Source organism: Petaurus breviceps, unplaced genomic scaffold (assembly GCF_028583685.1).
Source record: "Petaurus breviceps papuanus isolate PSGF00001 unplaced genomic scaffold, PetGlider_PUasm1.0 76, whole genome shotgun sequence".
NCBI lineage: Eukaryota > Metazoa > Chordata > Mammalia > Diprotodontia > Petauridae > Petaurus > Petaurus breviceps.
In genome coordinates, this window is record NW_027186473.1 from 13,060,160 (window position 1) to 13,082,629 (window position 22,470).

The 22,470-nt window shown below is 37.3% G+C and overlaps 1 long non-coding RNA gene across 1 annotated transcript in view; it reads right to left on the reverse strand.

Annotated features, from left to right (window-relative positions):
• Window positions 1-12,284: 12,284 nt before the first annotated feature.
• Window positions 12,285-22,470, reverse strand: part of LOC138175023 (uncharacterized) — a 71,447-nt gene continuing 61,261 nt past the window's right edge. The window contains exons 4-5 of the long non-coding RNA XR_011171853.1: window positions 13,452-13,563; window positions 12,285-12,352 (exon numbers count right to left, since the gene is read on the reverse strand). This is a non-coding gene — a long non-coding RNA (uncharacterized lncRNA). The remainder of the gene's footprint in view (window positions 12,353-13,451; window positions 13,564-22,470) is intronic.

Genomic DNA, 22,470 nt, shown 5'->3' on the forward strand with positions numbered 1-22,470 from the left:
GATAGATAGATAGATAGATAGATAGATAGATAGATAGATAGATAGATGATAGATGATAGATAGATAGATTTCTATTTCCTTCAACTACTGAGAAAAGTTTCAAAGTTACAATTATTGTTTTTCCATGTAGGAATGTTAATAGTTCAACTTTGATAAGTTCCTTATCATTAATTTCCCTGTTTACCTTCTCATGCTTCTCTTGCTTCTTGTATCTGAATGTCAAATTTTATTTTCAACTCTGGTTTTTTCAGCAAGAATGCTTGAAAGTCCTCTATTCCACTGAATGACCATATTTTCCCCTGAAACATGATACTCAGTTTTGCTGGGTAGGTGATTCTTGGTTTTAATCCCAGCTCCTTTGACCTCTGGAATATCATATTCCAAGCCCTTTTATCCCTCAGTGTAGAAGCTGCCAGATGCTGGGTTATCCTGATTGTGTTTCCACAACATTCAAATTGTTTCTTCCTGGCTGCTTGTAATATTCTCTCCTTAATCTGGGAATTGCGGAACCTAGCTATAATATTCCTAGGAGTTTTCTTTTTGGGATCTTTTTCAGGAGGTGATTGGTGGATTTTTTCAACCTCTATTTTGCCCTCTGGTTCTAAAACATCAGGGCAGTTTTCTTTGAGAACTTCCTGGAGGATGATTTCTAGGTTCTTACTTTGATCATGGCTTTCAGGTAGTCCAATAATTTTTAAATTATCTCTCCTGGATCTATTTTCCAGGCCAGTGGTTTTTCCCATGAGATATTTCACATTACCTTCTATTCTTTCATTTATTTGGATCTGTTTAACAGCCTCTTGATTTTTCATAAAGTCATTAGCTTCCATTTGCTCCAATCTAATTCTGAAACAATGATTCCCCTCATTGAGCTTTTGAGATTCTTTTTCCATCTGGCAAATTTGGCTTTTTAAGGCATTCTTCTCCTCATTGCCTTTTTGACCCTCTTTTGCCAATTGAGTTAGTCTATTTTTTAAGTTGTTATTTTCCTCAGTCAGGCTGTTGACTCTCATTTCATAATTTTCTTGCATTGTTCTCATTTCTCTTCCCAATTTTTCCTTCACTTCTCTTGTATGCTTCTTAAGGTCCTCTATGGCCTGTAACCAGCTCGTATTTTCCTTTGAAGCTTTTGGTGCAGGAGTTCTGACTTCACTGTCTTCCATGCTTTTTGTCCCCAAAATAGGAGTGTAATGTTGGAATTTTCTGTCTGCTTTGTTTCCTTTGCCTGGTCATGTCGCCCCCTCAATCACTTGATCCCTGGGCTTTTTGCCACAGCAGGACTCTGCTACCAGACAGGGGAGCTTTCGTCCCAAATGCTGGGGTTTTCTCAGCTGTGGAAGGTATTAGATGGGTGCCCTCTCTTAGGTCTCCACACGCTCTGGCAAGCCTAGACACATACCCCAGGACCTCCACCCTAGACTGCAATCCAGATCCAAGCAGGTTAAAGCAAGAGTGATTACCCCTCAGACTGTTGCTTGGTCCCCCTACATTCTGCAGGTCAGGAGCTGAAGCTGCCATGTGGCACTGGATGGCTGTGCAGGCATCTCAGTGGCTTCTCATCCAGGGGCCAAAAGCCATGCACTCCCACTTACTGGGTCCTAAAGTCCAGACTGCACTGACTTCTCTCCATGTCCTTAGCATCTATGTGTTGATAAATCTGGAAAGGGCCACAGCTGCTGCTGATCTGGAGTCCCTCCAGCCAGCGGCTGGTCAGGCCTGCCCTGGGGCTAAAGCCTCAGGGTGAGGCTGGGCTTGGCTCCCAGAGCACTGCACTGACCAATTCCTGCTGGCCTGCTGGGCTGTCCTCAGAGGGAGTTCAGCTTCTCTGTGTCATTTTGTGGGTTCTGCCGCTCCAAAGTTTGTTTAGAGTCCCCTTTTTATATGGATTGGGGAAGGTGGAAGCTGGAGCAGCGGGGAGGTCCTGCTTCTACTCCGCCATCTTGACTCTGACCCCTTACTTTCTTCTTAACTCCGTATTCCTGGCTGCCAACTTTAGCACTCAACTGAAACTGCTTTCTCCAAAGTTATCATTAATTCTAATGGCCTTTTCTCAATCCTCAATGCTCTCTCTTCTTGATATCTTTTCTCTCTGGGTTTTTGTGAAATTGCTCTTTTCTGGTTCACCATCTTTTTCTAGTTCACCTGTGTGACTACTCCTTCTTGTAGCAGCAAGCACACCAAGCATTCTCAGAGTTTGCTGCCAACACAGGTTCTTGGATCTGCTTTGATAAAGGAAAGCAACTCAAAATGGGTTAATAAGCTTACTTTAATCAGTCAAATATGTATCGTTTACCTAGTTCAGGGGAAAAAGGTCAGCACCCCAAACTTCAGAGTATGCAGACAGAATTATCAAGACAGAAACAGATCAAATAGACAGCTTTCCAAACTGTCCAACCATTACATCCATACCAAATCAACATCTGGGTTTTTCAAAGCCGGGGGGGATCTGCACAACGGCTTCCCAGAATCCAGATCAAATCACAGAACACTTCTCAAAGTGAGCCCCAAAACAAAGCTACACATCAGGGCTTATATAGCCTTCTCCTGGCTCAGAGAATGTAACAACCTTATTGACTCACTGGCTAATCAAGAAGTATCTACTGAAAACCAAGCCTCCCACCCCAGGCTCCAGGTGCACTTTTGCCTAGGGGCAGGGAAGATATTCCAAATTTGCATTCCCATTACATTCTGCCCCAAGATCTTTCATGCCCATAGCATAGACAATTTACTTTCGAATTAGCACCAAACATCTCTTAGGTTACATTTTCACAGAACTAAAGTTACCAAAGTAGCCACTGGGCCTTAAACAAACACCAAGTACTTAGCATTACCACTTGAATTCAAAACAAGAGTGCAAATAAAGTTCTTGTGGGTGGAGGGGGGTGTCTTTTCCTTCACACAGCTCCAGCCCCTGCTTCCAAGTACAGAGAGGGGGCTGGGCAACAAAACCAACAAGGTAGGGTCCTTGGGGGTCCAAGGCACTTCATCCCACTCACCATAGTCACAAGTCCATCCTCCCCCTGGGTCCCAAACTGTGGGATGCAGCAAGGAAACACATTCAGTTCCCCTGCTTTGCTGCTCAGTTCTTATCTTTTCCTGTGGCTGAATTCCGTACTCCTGGCTCCTTCTCCTCCTGCAGGTGGCAGCTGCTCCTGGCTTCTGCCCAGGTTCCGATGCAGGCAGCTCACCATTCCTGCTCTCAGCTCAGAGAAGTCCGCATGCCGGCCATTCTTCTCTCCTGTTCCACAGAATCACAGCTACCACAACTGAGAAACAAACAATTATCCCAGCCCCCATACTTTCCTTTTACTCTGCAGATCCTGTTCGTGATGCCATTTTGTAGCAGCAAGCACCCCAAGCGTCCTCAGGGTTGCTGCCACCACAGGTTCTTGGATCTGCTTTGATAAAGGAAAGCAACTCAAAATGGGTTAACAAGCTTACTTTAATCAGTCAAACATATATCGTTTACCTCGTTCAGGGGAAAAAGGTCAGCACCCCAAACTTCAGAGTATACAGACAGAATTATCAAGACAGAAACAGATCAAGTAGACAGCTTTCCAAACTGTCCAACCATTACATCCATACCAAATCAACATCTGGGTTTTTCAAAGCCGGGGGGCTCTGGACAACGGCTTCCCAGAATCCAGATCAAATCACAGAACACTTCTCAAAGTGAGCCCCAAAACTAAGCTACACATCAGGACTTATATAGCCTTCTCCTGGCTCAGAGAATGTAACAACCTTATTGACTCACTGGCCAATCAAGAAGTATCTACTGAAAACCAAGCCTCCCACCCCAGGCTCCAGATGCACTTTAGCCTAGGGGCAGGGAAGATCTTCCAAATTTGCATTCCCATTACACTTCTCAGTGTCTTTTGCTGGATCATCATCTAATTCATGTCTATTACCCGTGGTTGTCACCCAAGGCTCTATCCTGGGCCCTTTACTCTTATCTCTCTATACTAGTTCATCTGGTGATCTCATGAGCTTTCATGGATTCAATCACAATGTCTGTGCAAATGATCCTCAGATTTATTTGTCTACCTCTAACCTCCCTATTGACCTCCAGTCTCACATCTTTATCTATTTGACATTTTAGATTGAATATCTTGAAGACATTTTAAATTCAACATATCCAAAATTGAACTCATTATCTTCCCCACCAAACCCTGTCCTCTAATGAACTTCTCTTTTTCTATAGAATACACCACCATCCTCAAAGTCATCTGGGCTAATCTAGGTGTCATCCTTGACTCTCAGTTTTCCCTTCCCCCACCCAAGATCCAATTAGTTGCCAAGTCCTATCGTTACTACATTTACATCTCTCATACATGCCTCCTTTTCTCCTCTTACACTACCACCACTCTAGTCCAGGCCCTCATCACCTTGCACCTAGACTATTGCAATAGTCTGCTGGTTGATTTCCCTACCTCAAGCTTCTCCCTACTCTAGTCCATTCTGTACTCAACTGTCAAACTGTGCTTCCCAAAGTACACCCCCTCATTTAGTCAAATTTCAGTGGCTCCCTATAGGCTCCAGGATCAAATATAAAATCTTCTGTCTTTTAAAATCTCCCATAACTCATAACCCTCCCATAACCCTTCTGACCTTTACAGTCTGCTTATTCCTTATACCTTCCCCTCCCCCCAACAGACACATATTCTGGGATCTAATGACACTAGCATCCTTGCTGTCCCTTGAACCAGATACTCTATCTCCTGATTTTTGCTGTCCCTCATGTTTGGAAGTCTTTCCTTTCTCATATCTGCCTCTTCACTTCCCTAGAATCCTTTCAGCTGAAATCTCAGCCTTTTCTTAATGCCAGTGCCTTCCCTCTGTTGATTATCCCATATATATGTGTATATATATATATATATGTAATATAAATTTCATTTGCATATAGTTGTTTATTTGCTATCTCAATTAAACTGTAAACTCCTTAAGAGTAGGAACCTTCTTTTATCTTTCTTTGTATCCCTGTTGCTTAGAACAATGCCTGATATATAGAAGGTTCTTAAATGCTTGTTATTCAGATAAATAAAACAACAGAGCTAGTAAGAGGAAGAAATAAGATAGGAACTTAGTTGTAACTTAAAGTCCAGGGATTTTTCTTTCCACTATATCACAATTACTCATAAGATATAAAAATATGTAAAATTCAGAAGGAAGTGTCAGAAGCCTTCCTCTGAGTGACAGAGGAAAAAAATATGATATGCAATCAGAAAAATGTTCCATTTCAATTTATTTGACAAATAAAATCTATTTCCTCTTCCTCCCATCCACCCCCTACAGAAAAAAAGAAAAAACCACCTCATATTAGATACGCATAGTCAAACAAAACAAACTCACATATTTGCCACCTCTTATTCTTCATACTGAATCTATTATCTGTCTGCAAAGATTGTGATCAGCCCTTACGTTGATCAGAATTCTCAAGTCTTTTGAAGCACTTTGACTTTTACAATGTTTGTAATTTAGAAATTATTCTTTCATTCTACTAACCTTTGTTTCAGTTCATAGAAGTCTTCCCAGATTTCTCTGAAATGGTCCCTTTTATGATTTTTAGAGCATAATTCCATTATATTTACATACCATAGTTCAGTCATTCACCATCTAATGGGTTTCTCTTTAATTTATAATTCTCTGTCATTACAAAAGAGTTGCTATAAATATTTGTGTACATAATGGTCCTTTTCCTTTTTCTTTGATCACTTTGTGGTATAAGCCTATTAATGATTTAGCTGGTTTAAGTTGTATGTCCAGTTTTGTAAATAAGGAAACATTCTAATTGTAAGCTGAATTAATGGAGCTCACCAGTACATTTACAATGACAGGGAGATAATGCTTCTTTCCTACCCCCATCAAGTTAACTGTTTACAATACCCATCAACCCAAGCACTTGCTATTTTATCAAGCATTTAAAAGTTATTTATCATGTCATAGTTCTTACCAAAGAATTTTATAAAGTACAAAGAGATAGTTCATTTTAAAATGTGAATTTAAAAAAGAAAAGTGTGTCATTCAAAATTAATTATTTTTCTGATAAATTAAATAATTAGAACTTCTATATCTAGTAACTTCATGAAAACTCTCTGCTCTTCAGCCTGCTCAGGGAAGGGACTGTTTTGGCTAATTAAATTTTCTCATTAATAGTTAACATACATCATATATATATATATATATATCTTATATATATATATATATGGAAAAACACAATACTAAAACTACACTTGGCACAATTTAATCTTCCTTTTATAATTCAGAATATCTTCAGAACTCTATGATGTCTCAAGACGATTTATTTTCCTATTTTGATGGATACAGGATTTCATTACTGTGATTACAGTTGCTCCCTCCTTTTGTGCAGATAGCAATTCTAAGCATAAGTACTCTACAGAGGATCCAATAAATTCTTATAGGCTTTTAATACCTCAGGAGTACCAATACAGTCTTACAATAGTCTATTCTTATCTCCCATTTGACACTGATCACAACAATTTCATGGAGAAGTTTAACCAATATAAAAAACTGTCATAAAAAGAAGACCAAAAGAGTCTAAAAACTGCCCTAGTCAGAAAACACAATTTACTTACCAACTAGAGAGATGTGGCAATCAAAGTGCATAAAATTGAGAACCTAAATTCATTTGAAAAATCTTATAGAGAAGGATGGTTGAAGATTATAAGCAGCATTACCTCATAAGCAAGAAGCACCAAGGGGAAAAAAAACTTAAAGAAAGCTTGGTGAGAACTCTGATTAAACAGTCATCCTGAGAGCATTTAATAATGAAACTAGAAGAGCAACAAAAAAGAAGAGGAAGAAGATCAGTAAAGATTTTCTTTACAATAAACTCTTTTCACCATCAAAGACAATGGAGCCACCACATTTGGACTGAAACACCACAGCTTCAGATATGCTTATAGAGGAAGCACAAATGGCATTGAAGAAAACAAAGGGAAGAATAACGACTGGACCCAACCAAGTATAATATAAAGAGGAAGTTGTAGTGGCAACCACACTGGCACACCCAGGATGGCTGCTAGCACAGGTTCTTAGAACTACTTTACTAGAAAAGCTAGCTATTTAAGGGGTTGTTACGGGAATGGGAATCTCAAGATCTCCCCTGCCCCTTGGCCCTTTGATAGGCTTAAGTGATTCTGAGAACCTTCCCTGATTTCAAAATATACTCTGCTTCCTAATAGGCTGAATGTGGTCACATGGAGCCTGTGGCAGGAGGCTTGTTTTTCAGAAATGCTCACACCTTGTTACTTTGTGATTGGGCAGTGAGAGGGTTGTGACATTATCTGACCCAGGAGAAGGCTATATATAACCCCGATGTGAGGTTTTGCTTTAGGGCTCACTTTTTGTAGGGTTTGTTTTTTGAGGAGATTTGTCTGGGTGTCCCCCCCCCCCCCCCCGGCTTTGAAAACCCAGATGTTGGTGCTTCCCTCTCTGGTAACTGACTAGGTATGGATGTAATGGTCAAACAGCTGGAAGCCCTGTCTTCTGATTCTCTGTATTTTTTGCCTGCTTATAACCTCTGTTTGTATTCTCTGAAGTTTGGGGTGCTGACATTTTTCCCTTGAACTAGGTAAACGACATATGTTTGATTAAAGCAAGATTGTTAACCCATTTTGAGTTACTTTCCTTTAGAAAAGCAGATCTAGGAACCTATGCTAGCAGCCATCCTGGGTATGCTAGAGTACTTGCTGCTACAGGGGTCAACAATCTTTTTAAATTACATGTATTAGTTCAGGGGAAAAATTAGCACTCTGAACTTCAGAGAAAATATAAGCAGAGAAATAAAGACCAACAGACAAGGCTCTGACTTCCTGAATCAACTATATACTTTACATACATCCCTGGATCAAGAGAGCCTTTACAGCTGAGCAGTTGGGGAGTTCTGAAACAAATGGCCACTCAGAATCTCAACCAGGGAACCACAAGATCCTTTTCATAAGCAAACCCCTAAAGTAAAATACCAACTCATAGTGTATATGTGTGTATACATATGTATATATATGGATGTATGGATGTATATACTTCTCACAGCCAGAAGGCATCACCACCCTTTTGACTCAGTGCCTAATTAGAAATTAACAAAAGGTGTGAAAGCCTTCCTACAAGCAAACCTCCCCTAAGCAAGCTTTCCTTAATGGGCTCCACCTGAGACCTATTAATGGGCAGAGAAGATCTTATATTCCTTAACATTATAGAAGTCCATTTCGGAAGCAACAATTTTGAACTTGTAAAATGAACTCTAAATGTATGCAAATGAATGGGAAATTAAATAAATCTTGAACCTCAAAATTTCTAAAAATGGCAGCCAAGGAAACATCAGTAACTGCAGATCCACGTGCCTACTTTCCCATCTACAAAAAAAATTATGAGAATAATTTTCACATGCACCAAGGGTATCCTTTATGAGGATATACTGAGGAAACTAGAAGGCATTGACAAACAATATTTCACAGTAGACATCTTTGCCATCACACAGTTAACTGAAAGACTATTTGTAGTCTTACATCCTCCTCCTCTAATGTGTTTTGTAAATGGGTTTGTATCCTAAACTAGTGATCTTTCCATCTGATAAGGAGAATAAATATTTGTTGGCAGAGAAGGTGCTTGGGCTCTCATCTTTTCTTCATTGTGACAACTGTTTTGTATCTAAAAAATGGTGAATGCCATTTTCTTTCTCTTTGTCCACTCCTCTGCCTTTTGGAGCTGACAGTTTATTTCAACAAATATGGTTATATCTGCTATAATCACATGCAGAGTCATATTCTCCTCTTCATCCTTATTTTAAATTTGATATTTACTTTAACCTTTTCTCTGACCAGTTGATAATATGACTCACATGAACAGGTAATTCTAAAAAATCACTACTATTCAATTCAACAACCATCAATTGACTACCTGTATACAAGGCACTGTGCTAGGCACTAGGAATACAAAGACAAATGTTAACAGTCTCTAATTTTCCATTAGAGGTGAAAATGTATAACAAGTATCTTCCTGTTGACTAAGATGTGGCCAATTTAGTTAAACTCTGAGTTACTATTTTTCCATATTTTCTAACTTTTCTTGAAAAAACTGTGATGTACAAGTATGAGGTTTCTGAGAAAGCTATAAGCCTTTGGCCTCACTCATTCCTTGATCCTAAACCATTATTTTCACTAGGCTCCCTTGCATCCATTTTCAGATCAAAGTCACCAAATATCAACATATATGTTAGCTTGGTTTAGAGAATCTTCTCAAATTCTTCATAGACTTTATCTTCTTTCTTCAGCCTCTGAAAAGAATGTTGGATGATAAATTGCAATTGTTTTCTTTATGGTCTCTTTCCTTATGCTCATTCTGATGATTCTAATGTGAGATTACCTAATTCCTGTGAAATTATTTTTATTGATTCCTTTGGGTCCACAATATTGAATTGAAAAGAGTAGTCAATTAGAGAATAGTAAAAGTATTACCTCGCTGCAATAAGGGCCCTGTCAAGATTAAATAACATAATTTTATAGTGGCCGTAGTCGATGTAATTGTGGCTTCTTTCAGTACCATGCAGTAGCAAGTAAGTAAGGAAAGGCAGATTCTGGGAGTAATACGAGGTTAGGGCTTGGCAAGGTAATAGGACTGGACTGGCAACTGGACAAAGGAAAAGAGGATTCAAACACAAAGGACAGTATATGGTTGAACCATACTGTCAAGATTGGAGAGGGGTGAGTAGGATTGAAGCCAGAGCAGGTGATGATCTGGGAAAGTATTACTAGATTGAGGGATTGGTGGTCATAGTAAAGATAAGAAATAGTTTTAATAGGAGTAAGATCAGAGATTCAGAACTGGGAGGGATTTTAGAGACCAGCTAGTACAACCCATTTATTTTATAGATGAGGAAAGTGAAGTCCAGGGAAGAGAGGAAGAGTAAGGGATAAGCATTCATATAGTACCTACTATGTTCCAGGCATTGTGCTTAGAGCTTTACAAATATTATCTCATTTGATCCTCAAAACAACCCTGGGAGACAGATGCTATTATCATCCCTCCTTCACAGTTGAGGAAACTGAGGCAAATAGAGGTTAAGTGACTTGTCCAGGGTCATATAGCTAGTAAGTGTCTGAGGGTGGACTTGAGCTCATGTCTCTCTGACTCTAGGCATGGTGCTCTATCCACTGTATTACCTAGCTGCTCCCAGGGAAGTTAAGTGACTTCCTTAAGTACATAGGTGCTAAATAATAGAGAAAGGATTTGAACCCAGGTACTGAATAGAAAGTCATGATCAGAAAGAGGGTTTTTAGTATTCTTGATCATAGAAATGGAAATTTTATAGGTGGTGGTAAGATGATGACTTTGATCACCCCTTATGTATAAAATATAGGTCCATAGGAGATAAGGAGATTGATAGAACTATAAGTCTAGGCAGAGTGTTTGCAAGGATATCAGTATGCATATTTAAGTTGAGAGGAAGACTACAAGTCTGGTAGTAAACTCCTTGAAAATAGGAGAATGACCTAGGAGCTGGTAGATAACTGCCACCAACATCTGAATGGAGTATACCCCAGAGAAGGAAGAGTGGCTGAGTGATAGTGGTAGAGGGAGGGTCTGGAAGCATCAGCTGGCCAAAAGGTACAGGTCTTCTCCTGCTGGTTCAGTGTGTCCACAGGCATGAGAGAAGAAGCACCTAACACGGGGAGATAGTCAGAAATCAATGCCTTCTGAGGGGATGCAGGTCTCTATGAGTGCCAGAAGATGGAAGGAAAGTAGAATGAAAAGAGGAAGGAAGAAATTCAGGAGGAAAAGGACAAAGGGAAATTGTTAATGATAGAACAGGGGATTCAGAGAAGGAATGCTGGGTACGTTTGAAAGAGGAAAGTAAAGCTAACAGGGACTTGGGAGGGAAAGGTTTAAAGTGGATAGGAAAGAGAGAAAGGCTTTCTTATAGTACCAGAGAAAGGAGTTTATTTTTGCTTAGGCTAACAGTATGGTTCTGTAGCACCAAGCTTGGGAGAGGAAGAGGTGGGAGTATGCTGGTTAAGTCAATAGAATGAAGTGATGCTGGTGAGAAAATGGAATCGTGTCCCCTTTGACCAGGGGGTGTAGTGAAAAAAGACAGAGTATCAGTCTCCAAATTGTCCTTGTGTGTAAATCTGGTCATGTCACTCCTCTGCTCAAAATCTTCAAGGGCTTCCAACATTCACCAAATTTAAACTCCGTTACCCCTCTGGTAAACTCAAGGCCCTCTAAAATCTGATCCTGCCTCTCCTTTACAAGTTAATCTAATCTATCTTCCATACACTCTCTGATCCAGTCAACCTGTACTATTCTCTGTCCTGTGCTTTCTGTGATGAGTGCCCCTTCCCTCTTTATTCATCATTCTTATTATATCATGATTCATATAGCTAAACATACCTCCTACAAGAAAACTATAGCAGAACTTCAAACACACTTAGAAAGGGACCTAAATTTGTTTGTTAGTTTTTTGAAAATATATAAAAGTTTTGCATAAAACTTATTCTTTAGAAAAATGTATACCTGTAGTTTTAACATATCTTTAGAAAACCAGTTTCAACTTACATAATTTTTAACTACAGAGACTTTTCAAGGAATATAATCATTATAAATTGACAATTGTCTCTGTACAGAAAGAACTCAGTCTGGCACTTATAGCGGGATTTTAGTTAACCATAATATTTAGATGCATACTGTTTAATTCCCCAAGCTAAAAGTGGGATCCAAGATGGACTCAAGACAAAGCCATAAACAGTTGTGTGTTAAAGGCATTGGCTTTCAAAGATGTCTGGTGCCCCAAAATGATGACAACTTGTAATATTCTAAAATGCTTTTTACTTTAAAATGCCTAAAAATCAATGCTTTTTTTTACTTTGTAGCTCATTACAAAATAAAATAAGTTGTAGATTTTATAGGATTAAAACACATAAAAAATATAAAGCCAATTTTTCTAAGCATATTAAAGTTTAAATAAAGGTAGAAAAAATATATCTAAACTCTTGAGGAGAAAAAAATTCCATATCCATACAATAAGACTTTTATATTATTTCAATAAGTAACATAAGTTTTCTGAAAATATTTTCGTGAACTTAAATAAATTGATTTTCATTCAAGTATCTTTTTAAAAAAACAAGTAAAATAAACATCAGGTACTGTATATATATATATATAATAGATACATATACTGTTAGGCTATATTTGCTTTAGAAAAATAGAAGTATGACTTGATAATATTGTAATCATATTTTTTCAAAAAGATTGTTTTTCTTACCTGTCTGAGATCTTCTATACTTCTTTGATGAGGGCAAATAGATAACAGACTCTTAAGTATTTCAGAATCCTTGGTCTGCAATTCAAAGCAAATATAAGTTATTTGTTTGCATGGACTGTATCTAATTTGTCCTCATGAACACTAGCTTTGCTCTAACACAGAAACAAATTATAGCCACCAATAAAGCAGATGTTCTGATTATATATTACTACTTTTATTTTGCTTTATAAACTTTTTTGAAAACATCTTAAGATACCTATTTTTTTCCTAGATGAAACCTGCTTATCTTGATTGATACTGGGAATTTGCTAGGTCATAATGAAGTAAATGAATCAATATCTGAATTAATGTAAAATGATTTGATGGCATTATTCAGGCATTCTCCATATGTGCTAGAGAAGAATTCACTTCTATCCACTTCAATTCTATGATCTACATTAGAGGTATCAAACACACAGCCCAGAAGACTGTGAATTGTGGACAGAAGATACAGTGCTTTTTCAAATATTAGGTGAAAGGAAAGATTGGGGCTTCTATCAGCAGTCCAATTTGTAGATGAGGAATGCGGTCTATAACATTATCAAGAGCAAACCAGATAAAAATTTAATTGTTAAGTATTTAACAAAATAAGTGAAAATATAATTATATATAGATAATATTAATTTATGGTCTTCTAAGTCAATATGTGGCCCATAAAAAGCTTTATATACAGTTTAGTTTGAGTTTGACACCACCGATCTATCCCATGGACTGTGAGGGCCCAGAACCAAATTGTGGTAATGAATATAAATTGAAAATGAAATTGCACCACATCAAAAACACAGCAATGGGAAGTTCCATCTGATGTCAACACATTCAGTAAAAAACAATACCAAAAAAATGAAAGAACTTTCATTCTATTTAACATTAGGCAGATTCAGTTGTAATTGTTTGAATTGTTTGAATTACAAACAAATTGTAATAATTTGAATTATTTATTCTGTTACATATTGATATAATTATGTTAAAATGATATACACTATAAGGAACTTATATAAAAATATTTTCAACAAAATTGACTATACTAAACCAATCTGTGATTTTAAAAAACCCCTCCACCAAAAAAAGTTAAAAACTTTGCTATTCCTAAAATCAGATAAGCATTAATTACAATGCAAGCATAAAAAATACAAACCAGGTTCATTTTAGCTTCAGTGAAGATGTTTAATAACTTTTTATTTCTAACTCTATTTTGCATCTTCAAATGGAAGACCACCCAGTGTATTGCTGGACTGTTTCCAATATATCTAAAGAAGAAAAATAAAATAAGTAAATATAAATGCAACAATGAATATTAAAATAACACAATATTTATACTATCTCCAAACATTGGTTATGCTTTTAAATTTTTTATTGATGATTTTTGTTTTTGCATCATCTAATTCTCTCAATATATCTCTCCCCACATGATGCAAAATTTTTATACAACTGACTTGACATAGTATTTAGAGAATTTAATTATATCCATTACTGAAAATGAAGCCAGAAGACATAAAGAAGTTACAACTAATGGAAGGCTGGCTCACGATTTCTCCTCAGAGAAGTGAATAAAGGAATTGATATCATTATGCAAGAAGAATCGTTTTTCCCCATGGGGAATCACTCATCTCACCTTCCAATACTCGTAATAAACATAGACAAGGGACCGTTATAAAGAAAGAAACCATTTATGTACCAATATCTTTTGCAAAAGATAAAGGGAAAAAATTATATGAAGAACTTGACAATATCTGCCCTAAGTTAACATAAAACTCAGTATTTGCTTCAAACCCTGGAATGTTACAAAGTTTCCTAAGTGAGATCTATAATAACTCAAAAGCATTCAGACTTATTCACATAGGAAAAACCAAGTGGATAAAGAATGCTTATGATCAGGGTGAGGGGGGTGGGGCCAAGTCAAGATGGTGGAGTAGAAACAGGACTTCCATGGGGCTCTGGCTTCCACCTTCCCCAATTCATGTAAAAGGTGACTGAAGAAACTTTGGAGCTACAGAATCCACAAAATGACACAGAGAAGCTAACCTCCCACTGACGACAGGCTGGCAGTCCAGCAGTAAGCAGCCAGCGCTGTGCTCTGGGAGCCAACCCCAGGCCCATGGGAGCCAGAGGTTTTAGCCCCAGAGGGGGCCTGACCAACCAAAGGCTGGAGGGACTTCAGATCACCAGCAACTGTGGAGGTTTCCAGAATTATCAACACATAGATGCTAAGGACAAAGTGAGAGGTCAGTGCAGTGCGGAATTTGGGATCCAGTAGTTGGGAGTGCATCAACTTTTGCCCCCAGGCCAGAAGCTGCTGAGGCACCAAGGCCCTGCAGCTGCAGCCACACATGGCTGCTTCAGCTCCTGGCCTGCAGACTGAGGGGGGACCAAGCAACCAGTCTGAGGGGTAATCTCTCTTCATTTAACCTGCTTGAATCTGGATTGCAGTCTAGGGTGGAGGTCCTGGGGTGTGTGACCAGCTTGCCAGAGTGTGTGGAGGCTTCAGAGAGGGCACCCAACTAATACCTACAGCAGCTGAGAACACCCAGCATTTGGGACGAAGCTCCTCTGTCTGGTAGCAGAGTCCTACTGTGGCAAAAAGCCCAAAAGTCAAGTAATTGAGTGGCAACATGAACAGGCAAAGGAAGCAAAACAAACAGAGCAACCCAACTTTATACTCCTATTTTGGGGACAAAAAAGAGCAAAGCATGGAACAGGAGGAAGACAGTGAAGTCAGAACTCTTGCACCAAAAGCTTCAAAGAAAAATACAAGCTGGTTACAGGCCATAGAGGACTTTAAGAAGGATTTTGAAAAGCAAATAAGAGAAGTGGAGGAAAAATTGGGAAGAGAAATGAGAACAATGCAAGAAAATTATGAAATGAGGGTCAATAACCTGACTGAGGAAAATAACACCTTAAAAAATAGACTAGCTCAAATGGCAAAAGAGCTCAAAAAGGCAATGAATAGAATGCCTTAAAAAGCTGAAATTGCCAGATGGAAAAAGAATCTCAAAAGCTCACTGAAGAGAATTATTCCTTCAGAATTAGATTGGAGCAAATGGAAGTTAGTGACTTTATGAGAAATTGAGATACTATTAAACAGATCCAAACAAATGAAAGAATATAAGGCAATGTGAAATATCTCACTGGGAAAACCACTAACCTGGAAAATAGATACAGGAGAGAGAATTTTAAAACTATTGGGCTACCTGAAATCCATGATCAAAAAAAGAACCTAGAAATCATCCCCCAAGAAATTCTCAAGGAAAATTGCCCTGATGTTTTAGAACCAAAGGGCAAAATAGAGGTTGAAAGAATCCACTGATCACCTCCTGAAAAAGATCCCAAAAAGAAAACTCCTAGGAATATTATAGCCAGATTCTGGAATTCCCAGATCAAGGAGAAAATATTACAAGCAGCCAGGAAGAAACAATTTGAATATTGTGGAAACACAACCAGGATAACACAGGATCTGGCAGCTTCTACACTGAGGGATCAAAGGGCTTGGAATATGATATTCCAGTGGTCAAAGGAGCTGGGATTAAAACCAAGAATCACTACCCAGCAAAACTGAGTATCGTGTTTCAGGGGGAAATATGGTCATTCAGTGGAATAGAGGACTTTCAAGCATTCTTGCTGAAAAAACCAGAGTTGAAAAGAAAATTTGACATTCAGATACAAGAAGCAAGAGAAACTTGAGAAGGTAAACAGGGAAAAGAAATCATAAGGAACTTATCAAAGTTGAACTATTTACATTCCCACATGGAAAAACAATAATTATAACTTATGAAACTTCTCAGTATAAGAATAATTGAAGGGAATAGAAATGTGTGTGTGTATACACCTACATATATATGACTATATAGGAGGGTATATGGGTGTATGAATACATATGTGAATGTGTGTATATATGTGTACAGGTATACATGGATAGAGGGCACAGGACCAGTTTAATGGGAAGGGATGATACTTAAAAGGTGAAATTAAGAGGTGAGAGAGGAATATAATGAGAGGAGATGGGGAGAGACAGAATGGGGTAAACTATCTCATATAGAAGAGGAAACAGAAAATGGTTACAATGGAGGGTAAGAACAGGAAGGCAAAAGGGAATGGGTCAACCTTATTCTCATTGAATTTGGCTTAGGGAGGGAATGACATACACTAGGGTATCTCACCCTACAGGAGAGTAGAGGGGAAAGGGATGAGAGGAGGTTGATGGAAGGGAGGGCAGACTGGGGGGGAGGGAAGCTGGAAGCACCCACTTTTGAAAAGGGACAAGATCAAAGTAGAGAATAGAACAAGTGGGAGATGGGATAGGAGGGAGGGAAATATAGTCAGTCTTTTACAATATATCCACTATGGAAATGTTTTGCATAGCTACACATGTACAACCTATATTGAATTGCTTATCTTCCCAGTAAGGGTGGGTGACAAGGAAGGAAAAGGAATGAATCTGGAATCCAAAGTTTTAAAATCAAATGTTTAATATATGTATATATATATGTACTATTATTAATATTATTTTACATGTAACTGGGAAATAAGATATACAGCCACTGGGGCATAGAGATCCACCGTGACCTACTGGAAAGTCAAAGGGGCTATGGGAGAAGATATGAGACAGAGCAGATTAGAGGAAGAGATATCCAGTGGGATTGCTATTTTGGGGTGGTGGGTAGGGGAAAAATGGGGAGAAAATTTGTAACTCAAAATCTGGCAGAAATGAATGATGTAAGCCAGAAGTTAAAAAAGCATTTGATTTGAAGGGGGAAAAAGAATGCTTATGATCCAGACAATAATGTGTAGTTGCATAGATGACTTGTAGAGGTTGATGGTTCATTAGTAGATAGATAGATAGATAGATAGATAGATAGATAGATAGATAGATAGATAGATAGATAGACAAACAGATAGATAAACACAGAAAAGTAGATGATAGGTATATAGAAAACTAGCTAGCTAGATATGATAGACAAATTTAGATAGATAAACATAGATATCTTGAAAAGATACTTAATATGGTCAAATCTGACCCAAATTTAATGGAACAAAGAGAATGAGATTGACTGCAAGTGGGAAATTGCACAGTGGATTTAATGATCCCCAAGCTTCTTCCTGAAACAAAACCCTAACTTACTAACACTAACATATTGTCAATGATGCTATATGACTCTGAATAAAGGATATCACAAACCCTAAGGAAGAAAAATTTAGATTTTCCAAGGAGAAAAGGAGAGATTCGTGGTGGATATGAATAGGTTGTATCACATTACCAACATAAAACTATACAAAATAAGTGGTATAAAAGTTATCATCAAAGAGATGACCAGAAAAGGACATAGTATCATATAGTAACATCAAGGGATAACAAGTGTACAGTCCATGCAACACTGGTACCCAGTTTAATTCAAATAAATAAACATTCACTGGACATCCAAGATATGTAAGGCTCTGTGTGAGGTGCTGATGTCTAAGACCAAGACAAAAATAAAATAGTCCCTGACTTAAGAGCCAGAAGATCTACCTATAAGGACCTTAACTTATGGTGTGGACCCATGTGTAAAATTTACAGATGATGAGTGACTATCTTCTGGAGACTTATCAGCTTCTTAGAAACATGCACACCTCTCTCCATCTCAAGAAAAAAAATCCTTGACACTACCATCCCCTCAAGCTATCTTCCTATATCTCTCCTCTCTCTTTACAGTAAAACTGTTTTTGTTTAATCTGCCTACTTCCAACTCTTCTTGTATTCACTTTTCAGCCCTTCTGCAACCTGGCTTCTAACCTCACCACTCAATTGAAATTGTTCTCTTCAGAATTTCCAACGGTCTTTTCATTGACGGATGTAATAGCCTCTTCTCAGTTCTCATTCTTCTTGAAATCTCTGGAGCTTTTAATGCTGTTGACCAAACTTTCCTTCTAGATAATCTCTCCTCTACATTTTTTTGACACTGCTCTTTTCTGGTTCTCTTCCAACCTCACCACTCCTTTTTCATCTGTGTTGTTGGATTATCATCCATAACCTACAACCTATATGTAGTAATCTCTCTCTACATTATTTCAGTAACCTTATCCATTATCATAAGTATAATTATCTTCTCTATGTGTATGATAAACAGATCTGCATTAGCCAATCCTAGTCTTTCTCTAGTTCCCCTCCTACATCAAACTGCCCATTGAACATTTCAAACTGTAGGTCCTTTTGGCATCTAAACATTTCCAATCAGCTGCCAAGTCTTGTCAGTTCTACATCTGCAACATCCCTTACATCTATTCCCTTCTCTTCACTCACATGTTTACCACCCTTTCAAACCCTCATAAACTCTGGGGTACACAGAGATATAACTAGAGAATGTAAAAACCTACACTTAGTCATATGTTTTCAAACACATTTAAATGTTTAGGTATTTCTAGAAAATATATTGAATTTGAATTGAAGCCAAATTATTAAACTAAGATTACAATTTATTTTTTTTAACTTCACACAATGTTTTCTTTTATATTATCTCAAGTACCCCTCAGAACTATACAGTATACAAAGTATTGTTAATTATTTTACATTTGAGGAAATTGAGGCTCAGAGAACTTAACGTGACTTGCCAAGACTGTGTAGCTAGTAAGTAGCCAAAACCAGGACCTGAAACAGTCTACTGACTGTTTTAAGACTGAATCTTCTTTTAAACAGATTCTTTTTCTAGAGTGTTATCGATGTTTTCCCACTACTAGTTGCTTCCCCACTATATTTCCCCCACCCCATGGAATCCTCCCTGGTGATAAAGAAAATCATATATGTGAAATAAGTTGACACAGTGAACATATCTGACAGTATGCAACCTTTTAATTCACAGTCCACTACCTCTCTTTGAAATAAGGAAGAGTTTCATCATTAATCCTCAACACAGTGCTATATCAACTACACCACCCTGTATCACTGATGCTATGCTCCAGTTCAATTAACAGCACAGAAGTCCTGCTGATATGACTAAATAGATCATGGTAAAGCACTCAGTTTGACCATCCAAGAAATCAATTTGGATTTATGCACCATGAATTTTCTGCAATTCAATGAGTCTAATTCACCAGGTCTGCCACACAAACTTGGCCATAGCCAGAAATGCAGCATTTCTTACAATCACACTCCAACCTGCTCATGAGTTTCATTAGATAGTGCCCTTATTCACAAGATTATGTAAAAGATTAGCAGACAAGAAACTTAGAAATCTCCATGCAAAAAGCTGTTTTAAGAAGCTTAGTAAGATGTGATGTACTAATTTCAAATTACTGGAAACACATAAAATACCCCACTACAAAACTGAAATCCCATGTAGTCAAGAAGCTATCATACCAAAGAACAAAATGAATGAGCATAATTGTACATGGTAGCCCAACCTAATAAAAGTTATTGACTAATCTTATGGCATCAAAACTTATAATAGGTTTCGCAAATTATATTCAGATGTAAAAATATATTTTTATACTCTTGGAAATCAAACCAAGTGACATAAAAAGACAATAACTGATATTGGCAATAGTTATACAATTCTTCATTGGGCACAAAATCCAAAAAGAAGCTTAGTTGATCTTAATGGAATAAAATTATGTTTGAACACTTCAAATAAAACTTAAACATTTAACATAACCCATTCTCTCTCTCTCTCTCTCTCTCTCTCTCTCTCTCCTGTCTCTCTGTCTCTCTCTCTCTGTCTCTCTGTCTCTCGCTCATACATTATAGGACACAACTAAAATCTTCCACCACAAGTTTGATGGCATTTGCACATTAATGATGGCAGAATGAGAGTAAACTGATTCAATGTGCAATATCTAATGCCATATTTAAAAAGGCAGCAATATCCTATCTGCAAATTCATATGAGTAGCATGAAAGAGAAGTCTTCCTCTCAAGAGAGTAATAATTCTTTATATTTTCTTTCCTTGTGGGATATTAACAACTAGTCTTAGTCACTCTTTCTGTTCAGAAGTCTACATTCTCAAGAGGGTCTGTTCTTGGAGGAGACAAGAGCATGAAATAGCTAATACTTTTTGTGGTAATTTGCGTTTTCTGAAAGCAAGAGTGTAATTGTCTACAAAGGAACAAAGGTACCAGCCTATATTCAAACTTGGAGGTCACCTACTAACATTATGTCAAATAATTCTAAAAGGCAATTATCAAAATAAAAGTTACAAAACTGCTCAAACCCTTCTACCCAATGAGCTCACAAGTAGGACTATAGCACATTAATGACAAGGAAAAAAAAATAAAATTTTCTAGAGGCATTACTTGTAATAGTGAAAAAGTTTAAGCAAGTCAATGGATTTATCACTTGGAAAATAGCTGATTTGTGGCATAGAAACATAATGTAAGAGTATTGTGCCATAAGAAATTACAAACATGAAGAATACCAAGAATTATAGGAAAACTTAAATGAAGTGATACAAAGTGATGAAATCAAAATCAGAGCAATATACATATATCATGACTATAACTACTGAAATAATAACAGTACCAGTGACCAAGAGATACAGGAAAATACAAAGAAGTTCAAGTGTAGACATAAAAGTAAACAGGATATTTGTTACTCTTGTTAAAATTAAAATATACATTTTTTAAAACTAAAAATAATGAAAGTTTTATGTTTGATGTTTCTTTTACTTTTATTTGAATTTTTTGTGGTTCTAGGTTTAGAATAATAAATAAATGTAGTGTTAGTGGTCCTGACCCTTTTCAGATCCAGCTATAACAATCAACAAATATTTACTTAAGAACTTACTATGTGCAAAACAACTCATCTCATATTGATTGGCATAATAGAATTAGTAGCAATAATAGCTGTTATCTATGTAATGTCTTAAAATTTATGAAGAGCTTGCCTCCCAACAACTCAAGAGGTAGGTAGTGGATTATTACCTCCATTTTACAGAATCTAGATTGTTGACCCAACTATCTCAGAATTTCTCAATAATATAACCTGCCAGAATTTTCCCTTTATGCCAACTCTACGTGGTCAGTATTTTGTAATCTTTCTAAACTCCATATTCAACTCCTGTTTGTATAGTCTTAGTCTTATTCAAACATAGTACAGCAGACTGGTTTTATTGTCCTTGAAGAGGGCTATACAGAACCAATTACCTAAGAAATTCAAATAAGAGATTTGCCTAAATTTTCCATCCTGAATTCCTAGGTGATCATACAAAGTTTATACTTTCTTTGACTGAGGCTCCCAAGATAAGTGCATTTCTTTATATTCTGTATAGTACTAATGTTTCATTTTCCCTCACAAGACAGTCTCTTTTAATGAACATTTTTCATATGAATTTAAAGGACTCAACATAATTCATTTTTTTCTTTCAAGTTCTACTATAAGTCTTCATTGTGGTGTTGAAATGATGGTGGGCTCTCCAAGACTATCAAAACATGGCAAAAACTTGACAGGTTTTATCAGGCTGGAAAAGTTGCAGACATTGTGCTAGAAGATAATCTAGTTCAAGTGTACTGAAAGACTTATTACCAGAAGGTTGAGGGTACATGATAAATTCTTTCTCCTTGGAGATGTGTGTATTTTTTCACAAAACCAAGAGAAAAATGTTCCCAAGTACATTTAAGCTTTCTGAAGGCCAAAGAAAGGCAGCTAGGGAGTAGTGGATAGGATAGCCTTGGAGTGGAGAAGACATGGGTTCAGATTGATTGGCTATTTCTTTCCTCTCTTTCCTTTTCTTTTCCCCCACCTCTGTGATATGGTGAAAAAGAATCCTGGACTTGGAGTCAACTGAAATCTGGTACAAAGTGTTCATCTGGCTCTTACTAGCTGTGTAGAATACATTGTCACTCAATCCATCTCCTCAGTCCTATTTTTCTCCTAAAATAGGGCTAATAATATACCTTCAGTGCCTACCTCATAGGGTTGTGAAAGATGATAATATATGCCAAGTGCTTTGTAAAATTAAAGTGCCAATAGAAATTTCAGTTTACATTATTATTCTTATTATAAGGTAACTAAGGGGTAGAATGGTCTTTCTGAGTTCAAATCTGTATTCAGACATTTCTAGTAATGTGACCCTGGGCAAGTCACTTTACTAATTCTATGTGTCGGTTTTCTTATCTGTAAACTGGAGATAACATTTGTAAAGTCTGCAAAGTGCTACATAAATGCTAGCTATTATTGTTCTTATAAGTCA